The sequence below is a fragment of the Cynocephalus volans genome, chromosome 8 (genome assembly GCF_027409185.1).
Source record: "Cynocephalus volans isolate mCynVol1 chromosome 8, mCynVol1.pri, whole genome shotgun sequence".
NCBI classification, from domain to species: domain Eukaryota; kingdom Metazoa; phylum Chordata; class Mammalia; order Dermoptera; family Cynocephalidae; genus Cynocephalus; species Cynocephalus volans.
In genome coordinates this window covers 89856048-89875327 of record NC_084467.1, presented here as the reverse complement: position 1 = coordinate 89875327, position 19280 = coordinate 89856048, and positions in this window count along the sequence as shown.

Here is a 19280-nt window from a genome sequence, read left to right as displayed (position 1 = left end):
TATTCTTTGCATTGTACTCATTAAGATATAGAGTAAGAGACAATCTTCAATAGAGTTGCTACAAAATCAAAAATGATAGAAAAAAGCTTTTGAATTCTAGAAAGTACCAAAAGGTCCATCTTCATTACTAAAATGTAGTCATCAGATTCAACATTTTTATCCTCATTCCTGCCTCTCTTGTTGATGCCAAGTTGAGGTTTCATTACAGAATAATTATCATTCATCATCATTTAATTTGGAAAGTCTAACTTCCGAGGAAATAAAATTAAACTAGAACAATTGATACCTTTTCAGGAAAGGGAGATAAGTAGCTTTTACAGACACTTACTATGTTTAAAAAGTGAAAAATAAGCTTTAATTTTCACTTTTAAAAACAAATTTCCTTGAAGGAAAAGTATAGCACTTACTTCAGTCACATTTATTAAAGCTCAGTGAACTACAGGATAACAGTTTGTTGAAAAACTAATTTCAGAATTACTCAAAACTGTATACATATCAAAATACTATCCCATATATAATTTAACATCATCTGACTTTTCCCATGACCTCCTCACGGTCAAGCTTATGCAAAAAGGACCTGATACTACTATTTACATTCTGATGCTCCCCTCATCTCTCCAATCTGCACACGTTTCAATGACTGGCTCTACTAATCTTCCAAAGCAGAGCAAGCTAATGAGTGATGCATACACTTTCTGATAGAATAACCATTTTTCTATACATTTCACTGCAACATGTGACACTGTTGATGCCTCTATGCTCTCTCCTTGACACACAGCCCCAAACTCCCCACTATTCCTCTTCAATCTTTCTCAGCTTCGCTTCTTTCTTGCATGTGCTCACCCTATTTTCTCTGCTTATCTCTAATGTAATGCTAGCTCTCAGAGTTCTGTCTATGATCATCTTTTTGTTTTCATACTTTATGTTCTTTCTTGGTGGTGTTCATCTATTCTCATGAATGATAGTAACCAAATCTCAATCTCCCGTTCCAACAGCTTTCCAAATATCTAACTCATATTTTTGCTTATGAAACATTTCCATTTGGATGTCTCATTCTCATTTTGCTCACTCTTCGCAGGTTCAAACCTGCATACACTACTTTCTGCCCAAACCTATGCTTCATCTTGATTTTCCTAAGTCTGTTAGGGGGTCATCCTCAGCACTTCCACTCATTCATTAATTTTCTCCAATCTAGTAAGACCTAAGTATCTTTTTAGTACATTATTTCTCCTTAGCCCCTTTTCAGGCTTTTACCAACACTTTTCCTGAGCTCACCATGACCACCTAACTGGTCACTCTACCAAATCCACTTTCCACTCATCAGCGTGAGTTCTCTGACTGAAACAAACCAATAAATCTAGTCATGCCATACCTTGATAAAAACTTTGTGACCTCCCTGTTGCCAATAGTGTTGATTCACACATTCTCAGGATGGCCGATGAATCTTTCCATCCTTTTCAGCTTCTCCCAACTCATCTATAATCCTCACCCATCCATGCTTCAAGGACATTCAACTCACCTTCTACCCCAAACACTCCGGGCTTTCTTTTTCTGCTTTCACTTTTGCAAGACTTCAACCCGCTCTTTAAGACCAAGCTTAATTACCATCTCTGTAATGTATTTCATAACTCTTCAACCCAAAGTGAGTAGCTCCCTTTATGATTACACAGTAATGATTCATTCTTCTATGAAAACATTTATCACGTTATATTATACACACATCTACCCCACTTCTCTGTGTGCTATTCAAATTCTTGCATATAGGGTGCTAAAATGTGTATTTTTAAATAAAGTTTAATGTAAATTATATTTTCAATGTATATTTAACTATATCTATGCATATTCATGCCCATTCTATTTTCAGTGTAACATATTTCAACATATGTTAACATATTATTAATAATTTAACCTCTCTAATGCAACTTAGAATGATTATAAATATGCCTTTATTTTGTTTTGTTTTTGTTATGCCTGAGTGACATATCTATGGTGATGTTTGTTGTTGAATTAAAACACCCAACTTCTCAGCTGGTTTAGGACTTGTGTTTATTTTAGGGTTTGTGTCTATTGATAGCTTGTCAGATTATCAATTCTTACTGCTGTTGGTGCATTTTTCTGCAAAAGATGTCAACCAAAACTACTCATTTTTTAAATTTTATTGTCAGAATACCAGAAAACTAACCTTATTATAAATCAGTATACAGTAAAAGTGGGTGATAACCTGGAAGCTTTTTTATTAAATAAAATATTTAAACTTTAATGCTTAGACTGTATTTTCTCGGTTTGAATTTTTTAAAAATTAGTATGCATTCTGTTATTCAATTTGAAGTTTCTAGTTAAGTGACAATGTCATAAGTAGTATAGTACTAAAATGTATTCATTTATGTATCAGTATAAAGGCACACATTGATTTCCATCAGGTGTTTAGCACTGCACTTTCTTTTTTTAAAAAAATGAAAGCCTCTGCCCTTGAGGAGATTGGTGGAGGTAACAAATATAGAAATAAACAATTATAAAAAACTTCAATGAAGAAGTTGTTTTACTCAACTTAATGCTTATGAGAATTTTGGAAAGAAGCAATATTTGATACTCAAATAAATGTGAAATGAAAATGGTAAAAAACAAACAAACAAACAAAAACAAAACAAAAGAAAAAACAGCTATAAAACGATGGTGACTTCACAGTAACCAGGTATGTATAAGAAGTACAGAATCAAGAATCAGTGTTTCTCTGCAAGGTCATAGGAAAAGAAGTAGAGGATGCTTTATCGAAGGTACTTGGAAATTTTTTTTATATTATAAATTCTAGCACTCACTCTCACAACATTTGGGGAAAGGAAAGCCCCCAGCATATATATATTTCTTTTAAAAAAGCTCTTTATGTAATTCTGAAATTTTCTACCTACACCTCCACAGGGAACCATTGTGAGAAAGAAAAGACCCCTGTTCTTCTCCAAGTTTGCTTGAGGCTAAGAGTTGGAAAAATCTTCAGAGAAAAAATAAACTTTGAGTTGAGTGTTGATGGGTTAGTAAGTCTACTAGCCTTTTATAAGAAAGAAATTATATCTAAGGGCATAGAGATGTTAGAAACTTAATAAGTGGAGCAAGCCTTACAGGGGGATGCGTGAGAAAGAATTAGAACCAGTAGTTGGAAAGCTAGGCAGAGATTACATATGCTTTATGAAAAATTGGAGATCCCATATACGAGTATAATGAGACAACTGTGTTGTTTGTAACTAATTCAAGGGTAGACAATTTCATATGCATTACTCTCAGTGACTTCAGTGGGAAAGAAATATGACACCAGAGGTCATTGTCATGCACTGTAGCAGAAACCCTGTGTCAGGGAACATTGTGAGGGACAAAGGTGAGCATGATGTTGTTGATGAATTATAGAAGACTCTTAAGGCAGTGAACAACATTGAATTGAATGAGCTACTGATGTTTACAGATCTTTTAAATTTCCGGGTGCAAAGAGATAATATCTCCATTATGTGGGGAAGGTGCAGCAATTGTTTTGTAATTACCGACTAAATTTTCACAATTATTTATTGACTACATACTATTTACTGAGAATGTTAATATTGATAACAGCTAATATTTTTGAATATTAATATATTTCAGACACTACACTAAGCATTTTAGCTAGTCAATTATTCCTTAATAACCCTCATGATAACTTTATTAGGCAAGCATTATTATTTATTCCTATTACAAACATAAGGCAACCAAGGTATTTTTAGATTAAATGACTTCAGTCAAACAGTTATTTGGTAGTAGAGTCAGAATTCACACCTAGATCTGGCTGACTCTATAGAACAAGTTCTTCCCCACTGAGTTATACTGACATGGTGGTATTAAATAATTATGAACCTCACCCTGGTTCAAGAAACAGAGCACTGCCTAACATGCAAACAACCAGGCTAGGCAATGATATTCTAGTCTAGATTCACTTTATAAACATAGTGTAGCTGCCAAGGAGAGTAATGATCCTTCAGGAGCATTCTCCACATTAACAACATTATGAGCAATTAAGATATTAAGAACATGACACCTTTGCAATATCGAAATGGCAGTCTATCATTTTTAGGTTAGTGATGATGTTCTTACTGTGAAAATGCTTTAATCCTAGAACATCATAAAGAATGAGATTACTAATGACAATAATCTCTAGATTTGATAAATCAGAGGTTTAACATTTTCTGCTAAATTGCAGTGTAACAGGGGTCATGTTTTTCATCATTCTGGCTTCCAGTTACTCATAATTAAAATAGGTATAACAATACAAACTGACCACAAAGTCCTGTTTAAAGTCTAGGCAATACAACCGCAAATTAAAGCGCTGTTTAAATATGTTGTCATAATGCTATCCCCATTGACTGCATGAAGATGCAGGCTAGTAAGTCACCATGGTCCATGCCAGCGATGAGCAATGAGCCGAGTCCTACAATTTTAAAGAATGTCGTTTTCCTCTGGCTCCATTAAAATGTAATATTTCTGCTTGTTTTCTTTCAGGCAAGACATGTAGTAAAACCAAATAAACATTTTAAATTGCACACACACAAAACTTGAAATTAGTGAAGCTACATTCCATTACTGAGCCATGCTTATTATTTATAAAAATCGACTTCAAATATTTGAATAAATAAGCTATCATTACATATTGCATTTTAATTATTACTAACTTGCTAAAATTTTTATGCAGAATGCATACATAAAAACATTAATATGAATATATGGGTGCTTATTTGCATAATTTACTAAGTTTACTTTAAGTACTATTAAATGTTCTTTAATTTTCCATGTTCTTTTATAGTATGTTTTAAATTAACATTAACTAGATTTTAAAATGCAGATTGCATTCCTAATATACTCTGACATTTAACAAACTACTCATGATTTTATGAAGGCAAGCATTTAAATTAAGGTACTAATCACTGTAAGCTAAAAAAGACATGGCATGATGTATTTTTAAATTTTTATTATGTACTGATTAACATGCAAATTACAGTGTTTGAACAAAAATATTGAAAGTATTTTATTTTGGTAAAATAGAAATAGAATGGATATATTTAAAGCAGTTTTAATCAATTTAACACCAGCACAAAAATCCATTTTTAATCCAAAATGATTCAATGGACTAAGAAAAAAGTGGTGCTCTTCTAATTCCATCAAAGCAATTACATTTTTTAAAGTAGAAATAATTGTATTATATTCATTTATATTTACTAATCATAATTCAGTGTTTCCTTGAATACATTTGGCTGAAGAAACAACTTTCTGGAAATTAGAGACTTTTTATTTCATCTGATTATATTTTAAATATGTAACTGTGTGGCCATTAGTGCCCTACATACTGATAGATTCTTTCAGCTGAAAAAATATGATTTCTTTTTTCTCTTTTGCAGGAATTTAGAAAAGCAAAAAGCTTTGTTACATATAATGGCAAATCACTGGACCAACTTTCTCTTTGAGAAAGATACTGACCAAATAAAATAAACATTCCACCAAATAGAAATATTATGCGAATTCTTCAAGAAGTTAGTAAAAACTCTTTATTTTATTTTTAAAGCAAATCTAATAGAGTTAAATTTTATACAATTTCATGGTTACATCATTTCGACCTAGTAGTCCTTGAATTTGTCAACACTGAGTCAATGTGGGCATTAGCAGCCCTGGACTAATGGCACCAACAGCCAGTGTCTCCGAGGATTTGTCCAGGCTGTGACTTTATGTGGTTGTTGGATATGCGAGAATAAATGCTAATAATTTTAGATTAAAAACGTGCTGTATGGTGCATTGGCAAAAAACAGTCCTGAATGACCTGCCAGTGATCTGAAAAAGTTAATGTGCCTTTACATTATGTACTAACATCATTCTACATGTGGAGTAATATCACATATTTGGAAAATCTACTAGAATATAAAATAACTTTTCAAAATATTATAAAAGAAGAAGCAAAAGCCTAGGGGTCTGTAGTGTAGATTGAATTCCACTCTGGGCTGGTGCTAATAGATTGCTTTTGCAGATATAAAGACTGAAAAGGCATAGCCTTTTTGGAAGGTAAAGTGACTTTGGAAGTAAGCCTGCAGGATAAAAAATGCCATTCTGTGCTTCTATGCCAGTTTTTCTAAATCGGCTTTGTCTTAAGGATTGGCCAGGGCTGTTCTAACCACAGACACCGAGGAAAATCATTCTTGCGGAGGGGTTCCATAGTGCTCAGAACTGGAGCAGGGAACATAGAATAAATGAGAAACCACACAGAAAGTTCATGGTGCAAATGCCTAAAGACAGCCAAAGGGAATGCCATGTAAGGAGGGAACAGAAACACTGACTAACTTTAGGGATCTGAGCCAAGAGATTGGAGCCAAGGAGTTAAGATAAAGCAAAATCATATTGGAGGCTATGGAGATAGGGGAAGAAATTGGGGAATCCTGAGAAATTAATTTTATGGGTCAGCCTCTGTGTGTGACAGTGTGGGGTGGCTTAAAAGTCTTGAACTGAGAGAAAAAAGTGTCATTTATTCAGACATTATTTTTTGTACATTCAGTGAGGCATATGAGCACTGATATTGAGGTTGACCATAAATGTTTGAGATAGAGGAGGTACAGGCATTGAGGGGAGTGAGGTTCAGAGGACTCCAGACTCACAAAGCCCCCTCAGTCACAGTGCGTCTCAGTCTGTTCTGGTTAGGAGAGTCCTGGTCACGCTGCAAATAAAATTCAAGATGTACATTCCTGTAGAAAACTTCATGTTCTCCAAAATCAAAATCATGCTTTAAAAACAAGAAGTAAATTTTTTTTAAAAGAAGCGTTATAGAAAAATGAGTTATGGAAGACCACTCAAACCTATAAAATTTGTTTAGAGAACTACAAAACAAAAGCATATACAACATCCTAGATTTCTAATAAATAAGAAAATATCTCAGTAAATTAGAGTTTTAACTTCGAAGAAAAGTTAAAGGTCACTCGATGGAAGGGGATATAAGAATAGACTGAGGCAGCTGAGCTACTGAGAAAACAGCAAAGGCACAATCAAGGCATATCACAAGCGAAATATACAAAGCGCATGTCCAACTCAAGTCAAGAAAATAATGTTAGGAACCATTGTGTACAGGTCTATATAATTCTTCAGCTTGCTGTGCTCAGCTATGATGATATGTTTTGCTTGTGTTACTTTTGCTGTAAAACATTAATGAATTGGAAAAAATGTGCATGAACCACTGTAAATTCTCATTATACTGAAATCATTTCCCAATTAACCAATTGTGTATGAGCTAATTCAATATGTTTGCAGCTGTTGGGAGGGTAAAAAGAAGGGGAGAGGGCTGATGTTGAAACTAACATTCAAAGCCCTAAAGCAGTACAGAAAAAGAGACAGTGGTGGCCTCTGAGCTGTTCTCCTCACTGAGTCTGAAGTGGCAAGTTGCTCTGATATCCATATGATAAGACTTTGAACTTCTCTAGATACCAACAGCTACTTGGGAAACTCTGGTGTAGTGAATCTTTAATGGAATTTAAAAATATAATGTATCTTGAATCATCATGTGTAGTAATGAGAACATTTTAACCCTATTGATCACTGATATATGTTATCCTAAGTGCAAAATTACCATGTACTCTGCAACTGGACTTGACTTTAGCAGACAGCATTCTTTGTATTAAAATGAAGATATTTTCTTTGTGCCAGTTATAATCCCTATTCCTTGTGGAAAAAATAATATATTTAAATTGTGATAGTTTTTATTAATACTACAAAAGAAAAAAAATGTATTGCCTTTTTTATGAATGAGGATCTTTACTTCTCTGATCTATGCTAGTCAAACCAACCTGGAGTGTTTCATAGTATTTCATTATGTTCAGTACATAGTAACATTGACCAAGAAGAGAGTGTCCAGATGAGAATAACCAGGAAGGTGGAGGCCCTAAAAGCATCTCATTAAAGAAACGTTCAAAAGTTTGGGCATGTTCTTCCCAGAAACAGACAAGTTTAGTTTGATATTTGAATATCTCCATTATGTAATGGAGAAAAGTAGCCCTCTTGATTAGTACATCACAAAGCAGAACCAGGACAGTGAAAAGAGAGTGAGTGTAACAAGGACTTATTCATGATTAGAGAATGCCCAGTATCGAAGTATCTAGTTGCACAGGATTGACTTTACCAATATTGAAATTATTCAACTTGAAAACTCTATATATCAGGACATTCCAATATTGAGTGAAATCTAGACTGGATAACCCTTAAGCCATATTTTTGGTGCTCTAAAGCTTTAATCCGAACCTACTTTATTTGGGAAGAGCATATATACTGTGATACTTGCCCATGCACATTTGGTTAGATAAGTGTTTCTGAAATTTGGTTGCACATACAAATACATGCAAATACATGTTCCACTCCAAAGTCTATTTATTGAATAGTATTTCTAGTGAAGCGGGTATAGGAAATCTGTATTATCAAAGGTAACAGGTAATTGTGCTGCACCTAGATCACTGTTCAAAGTATGGAACTCCTGAGGTCAAGACAATGAATCCCATCCCTTTACTGGCTGGCTAAGTTTTTGAAATTGTACTTTTCAGTACTAAAGAATTGGGCACTTCAGCTCAGCACCCAGTTTTATTATGAGAGGTCTATGTGTGAAAGAACAGCTAATCAATAATAATAATGATGATGATGATAACAATTGCTTATAAGACAGGCACTGTGCTCAACACTTCATATACATCATCTCATTTTATTTGTACAAGCCTGTGAGCTCAACGTCTAAATACTTCTTTTGTTACTTTACCAGAGGGTGTAGTGCTGAGACACTTTGTTCCCTAAAATCGTAGACTATTAGAAACTTTGCCATTTGAAATCAGATCAGAAAAAAAGGAACAGCCCACTCCTGCCTGGAGGATTTGAGTCACTTTGACACTGAGAAGCAGACTCAATTTTGAACCCAGGTGCAAAGCTTCAGATAAGAGTTTTTCAGACACAATACTCAACACTTATCTTAACTTTGTAGTTTCCAAGGAAACAGAATCCAGAGTTCACTTCTCAACTCAGGCCTATTGTTAACCTCTTTACGTATAGAGCATTGCTCTTTTTTGGCACTATCAAGATTCTGCTTTATTTAAATATTTTCTGAACTTCATCCTTCCCCCAGTCCTATTTTTAACCCTGTTTTCTTTTTTTTCCCTTTACTTGATAAAATGCTCCATGGTGCCTCTGCTATGCAATCTCCCTTGATGCAACAAGTTAATAAAGTTAACTCTGTTGAACTATAGGTATGCCCTTGGTGTTCTTTATCAGATAGTATAACCCTAATTTAAAGACAACTAAAATGAGATTCAGAAAAAAACTTAACTTATTCAGCATCACACAGTAAGTGACAAAACTGGGTTTTTGACCGAAGTCCATATGATTTCAAAGCCCATGCTCCTAACACTATGCATATTGAGTCAGAGAATGTTGGAGCTTCAAAGGAAACTAAGGCATACCATGCTGCTAACTTGAAATGGAGACTCAAGACTAGCATCAGATATACTAATCTCCTTACCTAGTGTCACAAGGATTTGGTTTTGTCTTTATTCGTTTGCCAATCAGCAACTTTTCAGGCTTTCCCTTTTCCCTGCACCTTTTGCAGATGCAATATGTTCATGGGGCTTTCTGGATTCCCAGAGCCTTTACTGAAACTCTAACACTGGTAACCTCTAGGCAGCACCGATACTCCAGATATTTCCTGATCATCCTCTTCCTAACAGATAGAAGAATAAGCATATCAGATTCATGCATTTCAAATATCCATAGCTGTTGAGAACACAGTTCATTAACCCTTCTACATATTGTTAATAAAATCCTTCCCTAAAAAAGAGCGAATTATATGAAAGCATCATTCTTCTCTCTTTTTTCCACCTGTATCCCAAAATTGGAGTCTATTCTGTCTAAACCTCTACCCAACCCTAAGGTAGAGTTATCCAAGTATGTGTCACCCATGTCCTATCATTATGAAGCTGTGTAAGGCAGCAGAAGCCATCAAAACTCAGAAATATTCACTAATTATATGGCTACTTATTTAATGAATCATCTCTAAATCTCACTAAAATATCCCTCACTGTTTAATGGTAGAATCTATATTGGATATTGTATCTACCTAATGTTATTCAGTGCAAGTATAATAGAAGTCAAACAATATCATGTAAAAGATACAAGATTTCATAAAATTAATGGAAGTGTGAGAGAACTGGCCTGATCAAATGAAAAGAAATTACTAAAAAGTAGCTGGCTGATTTATGTCCTTTAACAACTAAAGAGAGAAATTATGAGATTGGCTCTTCAAAAGACAATGATTTGAATATCAAAGGAATAAAAGTGGACCGAAAAAATTAAGTCCTTGAAGAGATTTGCAAAAACAAATTTCTTTATGATTGCGCTGTGAGACCAAGTGATAAGATTTTTTAAAAATCACATACACGCATACATACACATTAGTACTTATCTATTCTTTATTTATTCTGATATAACACATAGTTGCAAATATATCCTTACAATTGTAAGTTAAGATAACTTATTTTATTTTCAGGGTCATCTCTTTTTTTTTGAGGTAAAATTTCAATGACAGCTTTTTTGCACTTCTATGAAATTTTAGTACGCATTTAAAATGGATTAATTTTAAGTGTCTGTTTTCTGCTAACAATTATCACTGGATAAGAATTTCCAAACCCCTTCTTGGTAAGAGGCATTTGTGTGTGTGTTTGTGTTTGTGTGTGTGCGTGTGTGCGTGTGTGCATGTGTGCGTGTGTGTGCGCGCGTGTATGTGCGTGCGTGCGTGTGCGTGTGTGTGCGCGCGCACACACACACACGCACGCGCACACACACTTAGGAATATTGCCAGCTGGTGCCCCTAATTTCCAGGAGAAAGCAGAGATATCCCAGCTGAGAAAAATGCCGGAAGATGGGGTAGAAGGTACCTTGTTTGGGGGCTGGTCCTTATCTGGTGATGGCCTCTGAATGGCTTCCCTTTTTCAGCTGTTCTGGCTCCTCACTCCTGCGTGGGTCCATGGGAACCCTGTTAGTGGTCTTACTGTCCTGGGGACCAGCAAGGCCCTCTTCTCCCCTGTCGCCTCCAAGTAACTCCATCTGAAGGGCACAGCTGCAGCTTCTGCCGGCTCCTGCTCCGTTGCTCCAGCCTTAAAGTGGCCGCGGGCCAAAACGCTCAGAGCAGTTTTTTCTTTCTCTCATCGTAGTTTCTACTGTCCTCATGAACTCGGTAGGTCTCTCCTCCTCTTCTCCTGAGCTTCAGCAGCCCCAGTTTGGCTGATGTTACATTTTTATAGTTGTGAATTGGTTGATTTGTGGGAGAGAGTGATGCTGGGGACCTTCTATTCCGCCATCTCGACCGGAACTCTTAGTGTACTTTTAGAGGTATATTTCTTCTTTGTTCCTGGAGGTACCCCACTAGAATGTGAGGTATTGAATGAGAGTGAATTTTGTTAATCTCTGATCTCTAGCATTTAGTATCTTGCATGCAGAGGATGATCAATAAATCTCTGTTAAATGGATAAATGATTCACCACCATGAAACAAACCTTGCTTCTCAATTCTAAAAGTAATTTTTGAAGAAAACTATTGACTAATATATATGGATATTTTGATAGATATTAATAAATGTATTATTGGAAGGCAAAAAAGAGAGGACAATTTTTTACTACTGAGATATTAACTACTCCTGACTCCTGAAAGAAAAAAAAGAAAAAAAAAACTATTAATGAGGTTCACATGAAAGGCACATCACTATTATTGAATAGCAGTTATCAGTTGTTTCCAGTTTTAAATTCAACAACTTCTTAAAAACCTTATGAATTTCAGTGCGAGGTAGATTGTAGCCTAAGCATGCATGTTTAAATGTTGAGAAAAGGGAACTTTGGTTTGTTTGTTTGCTTGTTTGTTTTAAGCAATGTTGAATGACTGGAGAGGTAAAACAGAACTTCCAAATATGAAGTGCAAAATATTAGAATTATTTGTGTTTAAATTGCAGCCATACAGCCTGGGTAATGATTAAAGATAGAATCACTGGGGGAGCTGTTGCAAACCATACTCAAATCTTATTTCAGCACATGACACTAGAAAGGACTCAAACAATTTTGAAGGAAGTGAGAGAGAAGAAGAGAGAAAGAAAGAAAGAGAAAGAAAGAAAGAAAGAGGAAGAGAGAGTGAAAAGAAAAGGAATGAGGATGGAAAAAAAAGTTGAAGAAAAATGAAGGAAGGGACAGTAAGAAGGAAGAAGAGGGAAAAGAGTGAGAGAGAGAGAGAGAGAGAGAGAGAGAGAGAGAGAGAATCCACTTTTAATAATGGCAAACATCTCAACACTCCTCAAGTTAACCTTTTGCAAAGACCTGACAAGAAGCTTCTATACTAGAACTGAAGTTTTAGCACTGTACTTTATGACTCATCCTGCATAAATGCTAGAATTGAAACTGCTCCTTGCTGACATTTGCATGTAATTTTGAAGCTATTTTCTTGGTAATATGAAGTCATTTGAGAGCTCTAATATTTCTATTTGTCTGCCTTCCTTCTCAAGGAAAAAACTGTTTTCATAACAATGATCATTTTCTTTTCACAGTTTTTTAAACTCAGTAGCCCTACATTATGGTCTAGGTAAATATCACAATTTTATTTAATTAATGGAAAGAGAGGTCCAAATGTAAAGTACTAGGGCGAAAATGTATATTGACAAAGGAAGGGCTGATGTAAATAAATCTCTGCTATTGGGAGCATTGAATCTAATTCTTTATTACTTAACCTTTTATCTCATTTTACGGCCCATAGTAAATTGCACTGTCAGTTTTTCTAAGTGAGTTGGAAATTAAGAGCTGAACTTTTAAAACTAGCTCATGCATTATCTTTTCCATTGAAGTATTTCCTGGCATTTTACCACAAACTAATAATCACCCTTCTTTTACTCCTCCACTGTATCCCTGTACTTACAAAATAGGAGCTATTTTGTCTCTAATGTATACATAATCACTTGTATTCTGTTACATTCTTGAATTGTATTTTGCTACATCCCTCTTTTACTCAAAAGAGGAGGCTGTATCGTGTTAATCTTGTAATTTACAGTATACTACAGTTCCTAGCCCAGAGACAGCACTTAATAAATGTTCAATAGATCAGTACCTTTAAAGGTCAATGAGAAAGTAATAACATACTTCTGTTTATGTTTTTCTAACAATAGAAAATAATACAAAGTGAGTGTGAAAAATGTGGAGGGAAGAAAAAAATTAGGAAAAATCAACTATTTAATTTCAATAACAGAAGGCAACTTTTATCAACACATTTTCCTTTCCTTATCCATTGTTAAGTTCAGACTTATATGTCATTGAGCCCATTTTAGATGAGTATTCACAGAGAGTTGTTTTTAAGTCAAGTTACTTATATCCTTCCCAAACCATTTATATAAAGTTAATAGTTTCAATTTTATTAAAACAAAAATGGGCAACTTAATGAGTTAATGAGTTTGCACAGTTTCATCCATGTGGTGGTTGTTTTAATGACTGGCCTCGATTGTTTCTGTGAAACCCTTTTATAAAACTTGTATAGCACTCATGACACTTTCAATGACAAAGTGTTTCTTACTATTTGCAAGTTCAGGTCTTTAAATATTTATATTTAACTATTTTTATATTTAACTATGTTTGTCTGCCTGGAGCTTTCAAATCACAAAACAACCTTGACTACACATATTAATAAGGGACAATGATGACAAACAGGATGGCCAATGCGACTACATAAAAACCAGCTCTACAGATCTCCTGCTATTTACATAAATTTGTTGAAAAAAGGCTTCAAATGTAATCTTCTTTCATACTTTGATGTTTGGGGTTATTTACTACCCCTAGATTTCTGGTACCTGCTAAACATACATTTCTAATTCCACAAGGGAGATAAGCTTTTTGAAACAACTTACAACTTTTCAGAAAATTACATATTTGAAGATCCAATTTTGTTCTTTCAGGCTACCACTGCAACAGTCTGCTTTCTGATCACCAGACAATTTCGCATCCTCTTTGAGATTTCTCTTCCGAAACAATTTATTTCAGAAAAGCTTTTGGCAATAATTTAACACTTCAGCCTGCCCTGGTGAGTTGGGTGAATTAGAAAAATCTGAAAATAGATTCCAGTGAAAATGGAGAGGGACCAAACCCTTACCTGAGATTCAGTTTCTCCCTGGTGAGAGTTTTTCTCTGTCACATTCAAAGATAAGCTCAATAAGTGAAGACATGTTACTTTTAATTTTTATGCTCAGCTTTAAACATTCATCTCCTGAGAGCATGCAATGACTAAACTGTAATGCTTCACTCAAATAATTCCAATTATTTAAAAATTTGTAATTAATTTCAGTTGCAATACTGTTATTGTATGAGTGTGAGTGTGCATATATGTGCGTGTGTGAGAGGGAATAAGATAGCCTGATAACTAAGAGCATACCCCCTAGAATGTGGTTAGGGGGGTTCATGTACTGACCTTGCCGTTTGCTGGCTGTGACCTCAGATAAGATATTTAACCTCTCAGTGCCTCAGTTTGTTTAATGTATAAACTGGTTGTAATAGCAACACCTACCTCATAGGGTTTGTGTGAGGATTAAATGAGCTCATACAGGTAAAGTTCTTAGAACAATCCCTCAAGACAGACTTAAATAGGAAGCTTCTCAAGGAAGGCCTGTGGGATAGGCATGTTTTATACTTGCTATGATACTGTTGGTGGTCAGTCCTTATGATCAAATCAGATTAGAAAGATAATGTGCATTTTTAAAATTCGAAAAGATACACCTGTTTATTGGTAACTTACCCCAAGTTTGATGATCCTCACTTCTTTATCTCCAACAATTTCTGTTCCTATTCTTTCTTTCAGGAAGATGGGGAAAAGATACAAAAAGATCTTTTACCCTGGAATAACAATGGCAAACATTGATTGAGAGCTTATCATGTGCCAGGCCCTGTGAGAATAGCTTTATATGTAACAGTCTATCTTATCCTCACAAATACCAGAAGAGTTAGGTTCTCTTATTATCCCCAATATACACATGGAGAAATTGTGGCTCTGAGAGCTCAAACAGCCAGTAGTCTGGTGGTGCCAGAATAGGGAGAGATGCAGGAGAGATTCAGGAGTTGAGACTGAGGTCTTAAGTGTGGCACTATTTTATGGTGAGACATATGTGAATTTTTGTTGTTGTTGTTTTTGCAGGCCAGTAGCCAGTACGGGGCTCGAACCCCAGATCTTAGCGTTATGAGCACTACATTCTAACCAGCTGAGCTATTATGGAAGGGTCTGTAGAGGAAATTCAATTTAATATCTTCATTTCCAGTTGAAGAAACTAGGACTCGGAGCAAGGCAGTGACTGAGCTGAGGGTCTCCCTATCACACCACCTGCATCCCCCTTTCTTCTAGCCTAATCCTGGATTTATATTTCCCAACTTCTTCAATTTTGAGTAGGAAGTCAGGGGAAAAAAATCACAACATGTTTCCCCTCAGTATATTCCTCCCCCACACAACCACATTTTCTCCTTTGAAGTAGCAGCAGCAGCTGCCAACAGAGGATCCCCAGGGCTTATAGAGCATCAGTCAGCTTCACACATGAAGGCAAAGATGAGAAGACAGAAATCCCTCCCCTAAAGAACTTTGCTAATGTTTTGCACTCTAAATTCATTCTTTCATTCGTGGGCACCTTTAAAACAGCACTAAAACCTCAAGGCTAGAATGGCAGAGCTACAAGTGCACTCTAATTGCCAAAGCCCAAGTTGAAGGAGAGTTGGATAAATGGATACTCAGATTTCTTTCTATCTTCTCTAATTCACTTTTTGTCTATCTTGTCTTTTAAAAAAATTTTATCATATTTCAAATTATATCGTGTTTGATATACATATAGATAGTGAATTTTTTTAAAACACATCCTTTCCATAGCCTGTAATCTCTTCCACTTTCCCTACACTATTAGAGACAAACTTGATTAGCCAAAGGCAAGAGGAAGAGAAAACTGCTTTCATATTTATTTAAGGTTCCAGTAACCCTTGAGGCTTATAAAGAGAAAACAGAGCAAGCATTGGAGCCAGTACTTCTTGGCTTAAATAAAAAGTGCTTGCATTTTAAATTTGAAAATTGGAAGGGAAAAAGAGTGTAATTAGAAGCATAAGGTTTCAATATTTAACACTACCTGCTATCCACATAGGTATCCATCGTGCACACACAGAAACACATATGCAAAATGCAATACTTGAATATATTGCACTGACTTGTATACAGAATAGACTCTATCCTAAATTCACACTGAAAGTGGTCTCTTTTGTAATTTAGTAGCAGGCCAGCCACTCAGTAGTAAAATTTGTTTGTTCAGTCATTTAATAATTTTTTTATTGAGAACCTACTATGTGCCAGGCAGTCTCCTAGGCATTGAGAATACCCCAGTGAACAAAATAGGCAACATACCTGCCTTCATGGGGCTTGATTTCTAGTGAAGAAAACAGATAATAAGCAGAGTGAATAAATAAAATATATAGCATGCTAACTTGTTCTGAGAAAAAAGTAAAACAGCAAAAGACAATAGGAAGCAATTAGACATGAAGAATAGAAATTTTAGATGGTGTGGTCAGCAAAGACCTTATGAGGAGAGGATCTTGAATAAAAACAAAAAGGAGTTGTTAAGACATTCGGGAGACTGGAGTTTCATCAGAGAAGAGCAAGTGCAAAGGCCCTGAGGTGAATGATCACCTTGTATCTCTGAGGAACAGTCAGGAAGCCAGAGTGGACCAAGTGGAGTGAACAAAGTGGGAGTATATGAGATCAGAGAGATAAGAAGAGGCCAGATTATGTAGAACTTTACAGTTCAAGCCAAATATTTTGACTTTACTACACAAGAATAGTGTAATCTGATTTATATTTTAACAGGATCATTCTGGTGGGGGATTACAAATAGACTGAAGGGATACAAGGTCAGTAACTGGTAGCTTTTGTAATGATCCAGAGAAGAGATGATGCTGGCTTTGATCAGCATGGTGGCACTGAGGATGGTGCAAAATAGTTGAACACTGGATATACATCAAAGTAAAAACTAGAAACTTTGATGATGGAATTGAGAAGAGGTATGGGGAGGGAAAAAAAGTCAAGGCTGAAACCTAACTTTCTGGCCTGAGCAATGTAACCATGGTATTGCTGTGTGTGTGTGTGTGTGTGTGTGTGTGTGTGTGTGTGTGTGTGTGTGTGTGTGTGTGTGTGTGTGTGTGTGTGTTGTTTGTTTTTGGAGGGATGTTGTTTTGGTTTGGTTTGGTTTGGTTTATTTTATTCACTGGGCACTGAGAAGCCATGTCAGAAACTCATTTTTTTAACATGTTCAATTTAATATGTCTATTAAACATTGAAGTGGAGATGTCAAGTACATAATCAGATATGCAGGTCTGAATTGATAAGAGAGATCTGCAAGGACAAAATGAATTTTGGAGTCATCAGCATACAGATTAGGAAGAATGAGCAAAAGAAACTGACAAAGGGGGCAGAACAATGGAGGAAAACTGGGTGAGTGTGGAATCCTGGAAGCCAAGTGAAGAAATTATTTCAAGGAGGAGAAAGCAAAACTGGTGAATGCTGCTCATGGGTCAAGAAAATTGAGGACTGAGAACTGTTAGATTTAGCAATGTGGGGGTCATTGGTAAATGATAAAATGTAAGTGTGATAAAAGCAGTGCTGGTGGAGTGAATGAAGTATGGACAAAAACCTGATTAAGAAGAGAGAAATTGAAGATGGTGAATCCAGACAACTCCTTCAAGAAGGTTTGCTGTAAAAGGAAGGTGAGAAATAGGGGAATAGGAGAGAAAGTAGAATCAAAAGAGTTTTATTTGTTTGTATTTTAAATAGGCAATATAACATGGTATTTGGATGCTTCTAGGAGTGATATATTAAAGAGGAAAATTTATTGACATTGGAAAGATATAAGAATCCAATGCTTTGTCTGAGTAGGTGAAAGGGATGTGATCAAGGGCCGTCTACTCAAAGGGTGGGCCAAGAATGGCAGCATCAGCATCACCTGGAAGAGTATAAGAAATGCAAATTATTTTGCTCTACACTATCCCTAAGTCAGGCTTTCTCCAGTTGGAACCTGGGAATCTGTGTCTCAAGCTTCCAGGTAACTTGATAGTCTGAAAGGTGCTAGTCTAGTGCACAAGGGAGAAATCAACCTGACCTAGGAACACAGGCAATTTACCTGTGGCAACAGGAGAAAAGGTGGAGTATGTGGGCACAAGTGGGGTAGGTGCAGAGATACTATAATGGAACCTTGTGGATGTTTTCTTGTAATTGCTTTGACTTCTCAGTGAAAGAGGAAACAAGAACAGTAGTCAGTCCCTTTCCTCTATTTTCCATTGGACTTGAGCTCCAGAGCCTTAGAGTGACTTGGTGTCATGCAGCAAAATTGTATTATTCTCTTCACCCATGGTGACTCACTTGCAAGACAGTATATACTCCAAGCTCCACCCAGCTACCCCTTGCAAAACTGCAAAACTTCTCATCTTTTCGAGGACAAATTGTTCCTTCATCTGATCTATTCTCTTTGGCCTGCCCCAATCATGGCATTTCTTACCAAAGATAGGGCTGCCATTTATTGAGCATCTGACATGCTACAAGCACTTTCAAATATATTCTCTTATTTGGTCTTTCAAATAACCATTCCACACAGGCACTTTTACCCCACTTTACAGATAATAAAATAGTGACTTGGAAAGACTAATTTAGTCAATGTCACCTTGCTAGTTAGTGGAAGAACCTAGAAAGCAACCCTCTAAACTGCCTTTCAGGTGTCACAGCAGGGGAGAGCTTCTCACACCATACCCCCTGCAAGGGTATACAGCAGGCCCAAAATGATTTCAACACAAGCACTTTGTCTTACATCCTCTGTTTCATGCTACTCTTCCTACCTTTCCTACTTAACTTGATAATGAGAGCCCACTGTTTTTTCTAGAGGTCACTCTGTTTAGCCATTCTTTTAACCAATCGATAGAGTTCATCTTTCAGTGTTCTACCCAATTGCTACCCTCCTCCTCTTCTCCCTATTGCTTCATCTCCTCTTCCTACTCCTCCTTGTTCTGATTCCTTCAGCCCCTATAGTTGTATCTTTACAACTATATCTAATAAGCCATTTTCTTTCTTCTTCAAACCGTCCACAAATTTAATATTTGTTTTAAATGACAAAAATAAAGTACATGTAGAATATTCCTTCTTAAATTTTCTATTGTTTAGCAAGCAATCTTAGTCTTCTC